Source organism: Schistocerca americana, chromosome 10 (genome assembly GCF_021461395.2).
Source record: "Schistocerca americana isolate TAMUIC-IGC-003095 chromosome 10, iqSchAmer2.1, whole genome shotgun sequence".
Lineage (NCBI taxonomy): Eukaryota > Metazoa > Arthropoda > Insecta > Orthoptera > Acrididae > Schistocerca > Schistocerca americana.
This window is the reverse complement of record NC_060128.1, coordinates 165,083,098-165,096,877: the sequence shown is the minus strand read 5'-3', so window position 1 is coordinate 165,096,877 and position 13,780 is coordinate 165,083,098. Positions and strand designations below refer to the sequence as shown.

At 42.3% G+C, this 13,780-nt stretch overlaps 1 protein-coding gene across 1 annotated transcript in view; it reads left to right on the top strand.

The window, feature by feature from the left end:
* LOC124552329 (ectopic P granules protein 5 homolog) overlaps positions 1-13,780 on the top strand; it is a 358,669-nt gene that overhangs the window by 253,174 nt on the left and 91,715 nt on the right. The window lies entirely within an intron of this gene.

Here is a 13,780-nt window from a genome sequence, read left to right as displayed (position 1 = left end):
ACGAGCGGCTCTGAAGCAGCGCAGGATGGCCCAGAATGCCCTCTATGAGGAAGAGGAAGGACTAGTTTATGGACCCAGAATAACAGATTGAACGTACTTTGCATAATATTGCATTTATATGTAGTCAAAACATCAAACATGTTTTTCTCAAAATTACATTTTTTTTTTGGGCGGTATGGTAACTTCAAATCTACTGAACCTGTTGGCATGATTCTTTGTTTCCGACGAAGCTAACTAAAGTGTCTAGGAGTTGTACCATGATCCATCAACTATAAATGTTTTTACTTGGCCGACGAAGTCGAAAAATCGATGAAGGAAACCCTATTTTTCTTCAAATGGCCGCAATTTTGTTTCGTATGGTCCAAATAACTTAAGCAAGGTAAAACTCCTAAAGTATCTTATATACTTCACTAATGTCTATTCAATTTTGATTTCAGATCAGCCGGCTGACATGTTACATACTGCGCGTGGAGGTCTGCATCAAAATTTTGTTTCGTTCCAATGGCACTTCCGCCTATGCTCTTCAACATTTCCGGTCAAAAAAATTCCAGTATGTAGAGAAAATATCAATAAAAATTTTGACCAAATTTGACATTGATACCTATAACACACCCCGAGAAAAAAATTCTCAAAGAACATGCTTTTTTCGGGCCAAAGATAGTAAACCTCCCCTTAATGGTAACAGGAGCTGGACAAAATAATATGGACACCATTGCAGAATGACTTCATTTCCAAATCCTGTGTGCTGACTCAAATGCAGTGGTATGAAATTACCTTCGTCTTTCCTATCTGCCGTTATTCAGAGCAATCAGCATAATTGAAGGGTTATCATTCTGAAGGGGCTAAGTGCCAGTTTTGTATAAATTGTTTTTTTCTATTTCGTTAGGTGGTATGTGAACAGGGCTTTTACATACTAAAAGGGCTACATCTAATGATGGCTGCTGTATGTTCTACAAAAGCTAGAAGATGGCATGAGAAGTAAGCCTATGACTTGTTCATGCTAAATGGGTAAATGCAGATTGTGTTAGATCAGTTGTCTATACCGGACATCAGGATTATACTCTCCAACGTGGTCCTGCCACTTTGTAGCCTGTCTGTGGCATGTCTTCATTGGTGGTGGTACCTGTGTGTCAATAGAACGCAATTGTTTCTGGCCTCAGCTTTTTAGCTTGTGACTGTGATGTTCCATTTATTGAATAAAAGAGCAAAGGTGAAGAAGCATTTTGTTTCTCATGTTGTAATGAACATCTTAGCAACAACCCACAATAAGTAACTATTTAAAGTTGTTCAGATGAAAGGCAGTTATTTTATTGACTTTCAGAAAGCACCTGATAGGTCATTAACATAACTATGGGTAGTATAAGTACTGCCTCATGGATTAAAATCACCACACCTGGGTCAGAAGAAGAAGGAGGAGGAGGAGGAGTGGCTGTAATAGAAGGATGGGAAATGATAAGAGTTTATCAAAACTAGACATGATTGTCTTAATGGGATTTCCGCGATTGTTCTTTAAATAAAAATATGGCATTTCAGTCTTTGATCGCTATTTTTTATTTTCAGTGACTGGTTTCAGGCTAGTTGCCCATCTTCAGATCATATATTGCAGTTACAGAGTAACTTGTCAGTACAGAACTATCGGTTCACTGTCCTGACAGTGTGCACAAATTTAACAGGACAGGCTTCACTGAACAATTTGAGGTAGGGAGCCGGGGGTGTCATGACAGTGAACCGATATTTCTGTACTGACAAGTTAATCTGTAACTGCAATATATGATCTGAAGATGGGCAGCTAGCCTGAAACCGGTCATTGAAAATAAAAAATAGCGATCAAAGACTGAAATGCCATATTTTTCTTTTTTAAATGATAAGAGTGTTGGAAAAAAGATGGTTAAGTGAAGCTTTCAAAACAATCACATTCATTGAGGCTACTGGTGCAAAAGGATTGTCTTCAGAGAAGAAAACAAACTTCAGGAGAATGAGGAATACCTACCCGAGGTGCACGAACAGTTTTACAGCAAATTGTGCCAAGAATGAACAGTAAAATGATTACTAGAGGTACAAATACAGTATTGCATAACTTGCTTGCTGGATGTAGCTTTTTTGGCATTTCAGTGCAAATTTACTTAGGAAACTCATTTTTTATTTGTTACTTTTGGATCATGTCATGTGATAACTTGCTTCCTGAAGTTAATGAGCAAGAGTCAATGTGGAGATAGTACATACTTATGTTCACGTTATCTGCTTAGCATTTATTCTGAATAATCTAGAAATTGCATTTTGTTACTTAGCATTATAACTCTTCAATTGTGATCACTGTTTTTTTGAGCTGTAACACAGGATATCCTTCAGATCCTCAGTGCTCATTCAGATGGAGTATTTCTAATGACAATCATATACTACCTGACAAAAAGAAGTAAAGCACCCAGAAAATGTAGTTAGATGTCGATGCAACTTCATATATGTACGTGCCTTTACTGGGTATGTAAATGATTAGAGTTGCAATTCTCTGTGGCAAATAGATCGGTCACCTTAATGCATTTGTGTTGCTCATGTTTAATATTGTTACCACGCCTAATGTGCTGTACGAGAGGCATGAATAGTGCCAGACGTTAAGTGATCACTGTGAAGGACATGGAGATGCTGTGTACTCGTATGAGACAGCATTATCAGCTCCTGACAGAGTTTGAAAGGGGCTTCGCTTTGGTCTCCATTTGGTCAGTTTGTCAAGTTCTGCAATATCCAGATGTGTGAGGCATTCAGATGTGACAGTGGCTTGATCTTGGTGCGCTGTTCCACTTGTTCTTTACTGTGCTATGGGATGGTGAAGTAAGTCTGATCAGGAGCTACGAATTCCTGTTATTCAATCTTGTACAACTTTATTTCAGCACACTTGCCAATCTCTCCTGATTGAACTTCTTTTCTTAAAGTGCTGCAGCTACTGCTGGAAGCTAACAGTACAAATCCAAGTCTCAAAATAAATAAGAGGCTTCTCATTAAAAATGACTCGTACAGTGTACTCTTGTTTACAATAACTGTGCATTACAAAGCTATTACATTGTGCGAAACATCGCAAAAACATTGATAACGACAAAGTGTACGTGGCCACTCTTCCTCTATGGAAAGCACCACATCTCAGGCAGGAACTGATGACACGGAATGAACCTCCTGACCAATAAGTACTGTGAATACAATGCGATATTTATCATTTTCCTAGCTCTCAGATACGCTGCATCAATCCATCTCACGACTCGTGCACATTAATGAAACATACATCCAGACAGTAGTTTACTTAATACATTATAAAAATAAACTTTTTATAGTGACAGTCGTCATTTGTTCAAAAAATGCTTGTGCAACATATGTCACCAACAAGTTGATGTGTTACACTACACTGGACTGCATGGGAATGTGAGGGGTGGCATGCTAGTCATCAAGGTCCCAGTTGACCACATCTGACCACCACGAGAGAGGACCATTTATATTGCACACAAAACACATCATAACCCCTTCACATCTTTGCCCGCCAACTGAGAACAAGTAATGGACTCCCTCCTACATTCTGCATCATTGTGCACCATTGGTCGGATACTAGCAGCAGCCGAACTAGAGAATTACTGTCCCATACGTAGGCTGCTGTTAAGGCCACAACACAGATGGCTGCATTTGGAACTGTGCTGTGACAGGGAGGCATGGACTGCCGACAAATGGCATTGCAATGCATTCATTGATGAAGTGCAGTTCTACACTACCCAGATTGCCAGCATCAGTGAGTATAGCAGTGACCTGGCAAGGAATCCCAGAGAGAGGTGTCGTGGTGTGGGGCGGGGAGCCATCAGGTATGACTTCAGGTCGTGGCGTTGCGATTGAGGGAGCTTTCACAGCACATACTGGATTCTCAAGTATTAACTCTCATACGACAGTACTGTGTTGGCATTTTTCGACAGGTCAATGTTATCTGCAGATGACACGTGCCTGTGAAGTGTTTGCTTGATGTGGAGATACACCCATGGCCAGTAAGATCCCAAGATCAGTCCTCAATAGACACACACACAAAATTAATTTCTTAGAGCTATATATTTTCAGATTGTTTATAACATAACCTTAACCCTTCAAAATACTCTCCATACGACAAATATACTTTTCCCATCTGTACTTCCGATGTTTGAGACATTTTTTGTAGTCATCTTTACAAATGGCCTACAGCTCCTAGTTTTTTTCTTGACTTCGTCAATGTTGTCAAATCAGTCTCCTTTCATGTTCCTTTTCATGTGTGGAAATAAGAAAAAGTCACACTGAATCACGCCAGGCGAGTAAGGTACATGGCGCAGAGCAACCGTGCCATTTTTAGCCAAAAACTGTCTACCAGAGATAGCTGTGTGTGCAGGTGCGTTGTCGTGATGGAAGAACCATTCTCCCATCTATCACAAATCTGGTCTTTTTTGACAAACACTGTTGTGCAATCTTCTTAACACTTTGAAATAAAAGGTGACTGATGGTCTGACTTGGGGGAACAAACTCTGAATGAACCATGCCCTTGGCATCAAAAAAGCAAATCAGCATTGTTGCGATATTTAATTTGACTTGACGACATTTTTTGGACCGAGTGATGATGACATCTTCCATTGGTTCGACTGTTGCCTTTTTTTCTGTGTCATAACTATAGCACTCTGATTCGTCACCAGTAATGATTCTTTGACCGAAAATCTGGATCAGTTTCAGGCTGTTGTTTCAAAGGATGACATGTTCCAATTCAATGTTCCTTTTGATTGTCAGTCAGAGGCCGAGGAACAAACTTGGCAGCAACCCTTTTCATTCCCAAATCTTCCTTTAAGATTTGCTGAACTGAGCTCACAAATAACCCACTGATCTCTGACATTTGTGCAGTTGTATGTGAACGGTCTGTGAGCACAAGCTTTTTCAATATTTTCATCAATTTGGGCAGTCGATGAACATCAGGAATGAGGTTTGTCATTAATCGACATGTTGCCACTTTTAAATTGAGAAAACCTGTTTTCAGCATTAAAACAGTTTCAGCAGCATTTTTACTGAGTAGAAAACAAAATTTCAAAGCTGCACATTGTTCATGTAAGAACAGAACAAGCCAGGTCGACAACATAGGTGGCACTGAAGTGGCAAGGAGTTGCGCTTCACATTCCAAGTGACAGAAATGTGTACTACCCAAGCTCTGCCTACGGCAGTGTTATCTTATTTTTTACCCCCTCGTATGTGTAGGAGCAGCTCAGATATCAAATCCACACCAGAACCAGTATCCCGGATATTGAGGGCCAGTTACGACGGCTGTGGTTCAGCTTGCCTCAGGAGAGGATACAGTGGCCATGTGACACCCTTCTGAACAGAAGCAGTGTGTTCATCCTGGGCAGAGAGGGTGCAACATCATATTGATATGTGGGCCTCATTCTGTTAAGGCATCTGTAAGTTTGACTCGATTTTGTGATCGCACACCAGACATCAACTCGACCCGTGAAGTCTCGTTTCCGTTTCTGACGCCCCCCCCCCCCCCCCTGCAAGGGCTTAGCTTTTTTTGTCTGTGTACATGCTCTGCAAACCAGTGAAGTACACGACAGGTGGCATTTGGTATGATACCATAACCAAAACGGCCTTGCTGTGCTGGTACTGCGAACGGCTTAAAGCAAGGGGAAACTACAGCCGTAATTTTTCCCGAGGGCATGCAGCTTTAGTGTATGGTTAAATGATGATGGCGTCCTCTTGGGTAAAATATTCCGGAGGTAAAATAGTCCCCCATTCGGATCTCCGGGCGGGGACTACTCAGGAGGACATCGTTATCAGGAGAAAGAAAACTGGCGTTCTACGGATCGGAGCGTGGAATGTCAGATCCCTTAATCGGGCAGGTAGGTTAGAAAATTTAAAATGGGAAATGGATAGGTTAAAGTTAGATATAGTGGGAATTAGTGAAGTTCGGTGGCAGGAGGAAAAAGACTTTTGGTCAGGCGAATACATGGTTATACGAGGGCCGTTCAGAAAGTAACCTCCGGTTGGTTTAAAAAAATACACCAAGTTAAATAAAAATATTTTAATATATACATCTTACAACTACATCTTTGCACTATTTTTCTACATAGTCTCCATAGCGATTGAGGCACTTATCGTATCTCTTCACAAGCTTTGAAATTCCTTCTGCATAAAAATCACCCGCTTGTGCCTGGAGCCAGCCTGTGACCGCATCTTTGAGCTCTTCGTCGTCATCAAACCGCTGTGACCCGAGCCATTTCTTCAAATGCATGAAGAGGTGATAATCACTTGGCGCCAGGTCTGGGCTGTAAGGTGGATGGTTGATAACGTCCCACTTGAAGGACTCAAGAAGGGCCGTTGTTCTGCGAGCAGAGTGAGGACGGGCGTTATCGTGCAAAAAAACGATACCGGAAGTCAACATACCACGGCGTTTGTTCTGTATAGCCCTTCGTAACTTTTTTATTGTTTCACAGTACACGTCGTGATTAATGGTCGTACCACGTTCCATGAATTCAACCAATAACACCCCTTTGGCATCCCAAAACACCGTTGCCATCAGTTTTCTGGCAGAAAAATCTTGCGAGGCTTTTCTTCGTTTGGTAGGCGAATTTGAATGTGCCCACATCTTTGATTGTTCTTTTGTCTCAGGGTTCACGTACTTAATCCAGGTTTCGTCACCGGTCACGGTTCTGTTTAACAATGGTTCTCCTTCGTCCTCATAACGTGACAGAAAGTCTAATGCAGAGGCCATTCTTTGAGTTTTGTGGTGGTCGGTAAGAATTTTGGGCACCCATCGTGCACAGAACTTACGGTAACCCAATCTTGCTGTCACTATCTCGTACAAGAGAGTCTTAGAAATCTGTGGAAAACCAGTAGACAACTCCGACATTGAGAAACGTCGATTTTCACGAACTTTTGCATCAACTGTCTGAACGAGTTCGTCAGTCACCAATGATGGTCTACCACTCCTCTCTTCATCATGAACGTTTTCTCGTCCACTTTTAAATAAACGTACCCATTCACGGACAACTCCTTCACTCATAAGTCTTGGTCCGTACACGGCACAAAGCTCACGATGAATAGCTGCTGCAGAATATCCTTTGGCTGTAAAAAACCTTATGACAGCATGCACTTCACATTTGGCGGGGTTTTCTATTGCAGCACACATTTCAAACTGCCACAAAAACTAAACTAGCGCAGGTACGACGTTCACTCGACCACGGCTTGATGCCGACTGACCTGTTGAGTGCGTGAACGCACAGATGGCGTCGCTACTCCCCCCACAACCCGCACTGTGACCAATCGGAGGTTACTTTCTGAACCGCCCTCGTAAATACAAAATCAAAACGGGGGGAATGCAGGAGTAGGTTTAATAATGAATAAAAATACAGGAGTGCGGGTAAGCTACTACAAACAGCATAGTGAATGCATTATTGTGGCCAAGATAGACACGAAGCCCACACCTACCACAGTAGTACAAGTTTATATGCCAACTAGCTCTGCAGATGACAAAGAAATTGAAGAAATGTATGATGAAATAAAAGAAATTATTCAGATAGTGAAGGGAGACGGAAATTTAATAGTCGTGGGTGACTGGAATTCGGTAGTAGGAAAAGGAAGAGAAGGAAACGTAGTAGGTGAATATGGATTGGGGGGAAGAAATGAAAGAGGAAGCCGTCTGGTAGAATTTTGCACAGAGCACAACTTAATGATAGCTAACACTTGGTTCAAGAATCATAAAAGAAGGTTGTATACATGGAAGAAGCCTGGAGATACTGACAGGTTTTAGATAGATTATATAATGGTAAGACAGAGATTTAGGAACCAGGTTTTAAATTGTAAGACGTTTCCAGGGGCAGATGTGGACTCTGACCACAATCTATTGGTTATGAACTGTAGATTAAAACTGAAGAAACTGCAAAAAGGTGGGAATTTAAGGAGATGGGACCTGGATAAACTGAAAGAACCAGAGGTTGTACAGAGTTTCAAGGAGAGCATAAGGGAACAATTGACAGGAATGGGGGAAAGAAATACAGTAGAAGAAGAATGGGTAGCTTTGAGGGATGAAGTAGTGAAGGCAGCAGAGGATCAAGTAGGTAAAAAGACGAGGGCTAGTAGAAATCCTTGGGTAACAGAAGAAATATTGAACTTAATTGATGAAAGGAGAAAATATAAAAATGCAGTAAATGAAGCAGGCAAAAAGGAATACAAACGTCTCAAAAATGAGATCGACAGGAAGTGCAAAATGGCTAAGCAGGGATGGCTAGAGGACAAATGTAAAGATGTAGAGGCTTATCTCAACAGGGGTGAGATAGATACTGCCTACAGGAAAATTAAAGAGGCCTTTGGAGAAAAAAGAACCACTAATATGAATATCAAGAGCTCAGATGGAAACCCAGTTCAAAAGCAACGAAGGGAAAGCAGAAAGGTGGAAGGTGTATATAGAGGGACTATACAAGGGCGATGTACTTGAGGACAATATTATGGAAATGGAAGAGGATGTAGATGAAGATGAAATGGGAGATACGATACTGCATGAAGAGTTTGACAGAGCACTGAGAGACCTGAGTCGAAACAAGGCCCTGGGAGTAGACAACATTCCATTAGAACTACTGACAGCCTTGGGAGAGCCAGTCCTGACAAAACTCTACCATCTGGTGAGCAAGATATATGAGACAGGTGAAATACCCTCAGACTTCAAGAAGAATATAATAATTCCAATCCCAAAGAAAGCAGGTGTTGACAGATGTGAAAATTACTGAACTATCAGTGTAATAAGTCACGGCTGCAGAATACTAACACGAACTCTTTACAGACGAATGGAAAAACTAGTAGAAGCCGACCTCGGGGAAGATCAGTTTGGATTCCGTAGAAATATAGGAACACGTGAGGCAATATTGACCCTACGACTTATCTTAGAAGCTAGATTAAGGAAAGGCAAACCTACGTTTCTAGCATTTGTAGACTTAGAGAAAGCTTTTGACAATGTTGACTGGAATACTCTCTTTCAAATTCTAAAGGTGGCAGGGGTAAAATACAGGGAGCGAAAGGCTATTTACAATTTGTACAGAAACCAGATGGCAGTTATAAGAGTCGAGCAACTTGAAAGGGAAGCAGTGATTGGGAAGGGAGTGAGACAGGGTTGTAGCCTCTCCCCGATGTTATTCAATCTGTATATTGAGCAAGCAGTGAAGGAAACAAAAGAAAAAATCGGAGTAGGTATTAAAATCCATGGAGAAGAAATAAAAAGTTTGAGGTTTGCCGATGAGATTGTAATTCTGTCAGAGACAGCAAAGGACTTGGAAGAGCAGTTGAACGGAATGGATAGTGTCTTGAAAGGAGGATATAAGATGAACATCAACAAAAGTAAAACGAGGATAATGGAATGTAGTCGAATTAAGTCGGGTGATGCTGAGGGAATTAGATTAGAAAATGAGAGGCTTAAAGTAGTAAAGGAGTTTTGCTATTTGGGGAGCAAAATAACTGATGATGGTCGAAGTAGAGAGCATATAAAATGTAGACTGGCAATGGCAAGGAAAGCGTTTCTGAAGAAGACAAATTTGTTAACATCGAGTATAGATTTAAATATCAGGAAGTCGTTTCTGAAAGTATTTGTATGGAGTGTAGCCATGTATGGAAGTGAAACATGGACGATAAATACTTTGGACAAGAAGAGAATAGAAGCTTTTGAAATGTGGTGCTACAGAAGAATGCTGAAGATTAGATGGGTAGATCACATAACTAATGGGGAGGTATTGAATAGGATTGGGGAGAAGAGAAATTTGTGGCACAACTTGACTAGAAGAAGGGATCGGTTGGTAGGACATGTTCTGAGGCATCAAGGGATCACCAGTTTAGTATTGGAGGGCAGCGTGGAGGGTAAAAATCATAGAGGGAGACCAAGAGATGAACACACTAAGCAGATTCAGAAGGATTTAGGTTGCAGTAGTTACTGGGAGATGAAGCAGCTTGCACAGGATAGAGTAGCATGGAGAGCTGCATCAAACCAGTCTCAGTACTGAAGACCACAACAACAACAACAACCATATATTAGAGTTTCTTCAAGTTCCAGTTGTGTGTGTAGTGCAGGAAGAATGATTTCTTAAATACAGTAGCACTCCAATTATCTGGATGACTTGGGGCCAGATCCCATCCACATAATCAAATACTCAGATAATTGAATAAATCATGAAACCATGTCATTTCTTTACAAGAAAACTACATTTGTGTATACATACTACCGTAATATCAATTTAATGACTACAAAAGAATGTTTTTTAGATTTTGTACAATACGAAATCATTTCTTGAACCTATTGATCGGAGTCAGTTGTTTCGCCATCCACAGTTCTTTTTGTGCAGCTGAGTCTCGCATCTGCTCGATGCTGAGGAGCTGCATATGGTCATACTCGAGCTGCTGCTCCACCCGTGTTAGTTCCCTGACGAGAAACTCAAAACACCTCACCAGCTGACAGTTCCTCACCTGGTTCAGCGACATTGTCATCCTCCTGGCCATCAGTTTCTTCTCTTACACTTTGAATGATTTCATAGTCACTGAGAATTTGGAATCCCGGGTCTGAAGAATCACAGGTAAGCTGCTCACCTGTACCTTCTGCAGTACAATTGGAACATCCAGGAACTTCTGAAAGGACCCTTTGTGTGTCCTCCAGTGATATTTTGTCCTCTACTGCTTCTCTTTATTCCTCTTATTTTTCATGCTTCTTCATTTTGTCTTTTTCTGTACCTCATCTCTGGTTGAAATGCCTTTCAGTTGGTTGAAACACGTTTCAATTTATTCCAAGCTCTTTTTAATGTGTTATCTTCACCATGTTTCATGTTTCTGCCATCATGCGTCATGTAAGAGCACTCTTTTAAATTCAGTTTTTGGTGATGAGCCACAATGGCCTCTTCATTTCCATCTTCTGTCAAAAGCTTCCTTAACACTTGTCTTCCATAATGCTTCATACACTCCTGGAAATGGAAAAAAGAACACATTGACACCGGTGTGTCAGACCCACCATACTTGCTCCAGACACTGCGAGAGGGCTGTACAAGCAATGATCACACCCACGGCACAGCGGACACACCAGGAACCGCGGTGTTGGCCGTCGAATGGCGCTAGCTGCGCAGCATTTGTGCACCGCCGCCGTCAGTGTCAGCCAGTTTGCCGTGGCATACGGAGCTCCATCGCAGTCTTTAACACTGGTAGCATGCCGCGACAGCGTGGACGTGAACCGTATGTGCAGTTGACGGACTTTGAGCGAGGGCGTATAGTGGGAATGCGGGAGGCCGGGTGGACGTACCGCCGAATTGCTCAACACGTGGGGCGTGAGGTCTCCACAGTACATCGATGTTGTCGCCAGTGGTCGGCGGAAGGTGCACGTGCCCGTCGACCTGGAACCGGACCGCAGCGACGCACGGATGCACGCCAAGACCGTAGGATCCTACGCAGTGCCGTAGGGGACTGCACCGCCACTTCCCAGCAAATTAGGGACACTGTTGCTCCTGGGGTATCGGCGAGGACCATTCGCAACCGTCTCCATGAAGCTGGGCTACGGCCCCACACACCGTTAGGCCGTCTTCTGCTCACGCCCCAACATCGTGCAGCCCGCCTCCAGTGGTGTCGCGACAGGCGTGAATGGAGGGACGAATGGAGACGTGTCGTCTTCAGCGATGAGAGTCGCTTTTGCCTTGGTGCCAATGATGGTCGTATGCGTGTTTGTCGCCGTGCAGGTGAGCGCCACAATCAGGACTGCATACGACCGAGGCATACAGGGCCAACACCCGGCATCATGGTGTGGGGAGCGATCTCCTACACTGGCCGTACACCACTGGTGATCGTCGAGGGGACACTGAATAGTGCACGGTACATCCAAACCGTCATCGAACCCATCGTTCTACCATTCCTAGACCGGCAAGGGAACTTGCTGTTCCAACAGGACAACGCGTCCGCATGTATCCCGAGCCACCCAACATGCTCTAGAAGGTGTAAGTCAACTACCCTGGCCAGCAAGATCTCTGGATCTGTCCCCCATTGAGCATGTTTGGGACTGGATGAAGCGTCGTCTCACGCGGTCTGCACGTCCAGCACGAACGCTGGTCCAACTGAGGCGCCAGGTGGAAATGGCATGGCAAGCCGTTCCACAGGACTACATCCAGCATCTCTACGATCGTCTCCATGGGAGAATAGCAGCCTGCATTGCTGCGAAAGGTGGATATACACTGTACTAGTGCCGACATTGTGCATGCTCTGTTGCCTGTGTCTATGTGCCTGTGGTTATGTCAGTGTGATCATGTGATGTATCTGACCCCAGGAATGTGTCAATAAAGTTTCCCCTTCCTGGGACAATGAATTCACGGTGTTCTTATTTCAATTTCCAGGAGTGTAGTTTTGATAACTGCTTGGTCCATTAGCTATAGCAAACTCATTACATTTGGTGGCAGAAGAGTGTTTAGGAACAATCCAGCTTCTCTACCAAGAAGGCTTTCTATTAGGGGGTGGGTGTGGGTGCTTTGTGCAGAGTTAACATCACTTTAAACTCTTATTTTCCTATGGTTTTTTGGTATTCTTTTGCTTCTGGCATGAAAATTGAATCTTACCGTTCAAGAAACAAAATACCAGTCATCCAGGCCTGTGGTTCATTCGTATAAAAGATGGGAATTTTTTTAACATTTTTGGAACCCAGGATTTTTTTTATTTTCCTATCAACAGAAGGGATATTTTGTGGTTTCACGTAGAATCAGTACAGTTCAGCATGGCAACACAGTCTTTACCAAATTTATGGCAAGGAGTGCTTGTGTTCCTTTTACAAGCTAAAGTTGTTTCAGGCAAAGCCATTCAGATAAGGAGTGTCTCGTCTGTGTTGTAGAAAAATGCAGGTTATAACATTCTGCTTCACTTTTTAATTGTTCAGTAAAGTTTTCTGCTGCTTTTGGGTCTGCTGATAGTTCTTCACCACTTAAATCGAACTCATGAGTACCATGCCTTCCCTTGAAATTCTATAGCATCATTGCTCAGCTAAAAGCTTTGATTTTCTGCAGACAGCTGACACTGAAATAGGGTTTCCCAATTCTCACTGCTGCAAAAATCACTTTAATACCTCTTCAAGCTCTTTGTTTTCTGCTGTTTTCATCGTTTTTCTAGACAAACTGCCATCTTTAACCTCAAGAGTGGACACAGTGTTTAAAATAGAGGACTTTTTTATGTCTGAAATCGTTGATGTTTCCATGCTATACAGCTCAGCTAACTGCGTACCACCGTGCCTTTGTCTAATTGTTCAAGGACTTCTTTTTGCCTGGCAATGATACGGCAAAGCGTTTTCTTCTAGAAGACATACGCTGCACACTAAATTAAAACACACAACAAAAAAAAGACAATGTATAGTGCACAAAATCAGTGTACTATGGTCATGACACAGACTGGTGTAGGCCGCACAGAATGACTGGCACCACATACACAAAAATGTGCATACTGTATTAATTATTAACTGGAATATATTGTCTTTTAATACATTAGCTGCAGATTGATTTTAGAGCGACAAAAATATATTGTGTACAGTGTACTGTAATTACTATCAAACAGAACCAACAGTTTTAATAATAAAGTGCAAATTTCTTTTTACTCAAAGTGACCCAGATAATTGGTGGTTGAGATAGGTGGAGTAAGGGTAATTGGAATTCTACTGTACATCTGTCGACACTGCACATAGTCTTATCTTATTTTCACAGTCCGTATGGGAAAACTTAATACTGGTCCTTGGAACCTTGTATGTTAGCTTTTGTGGGATAAT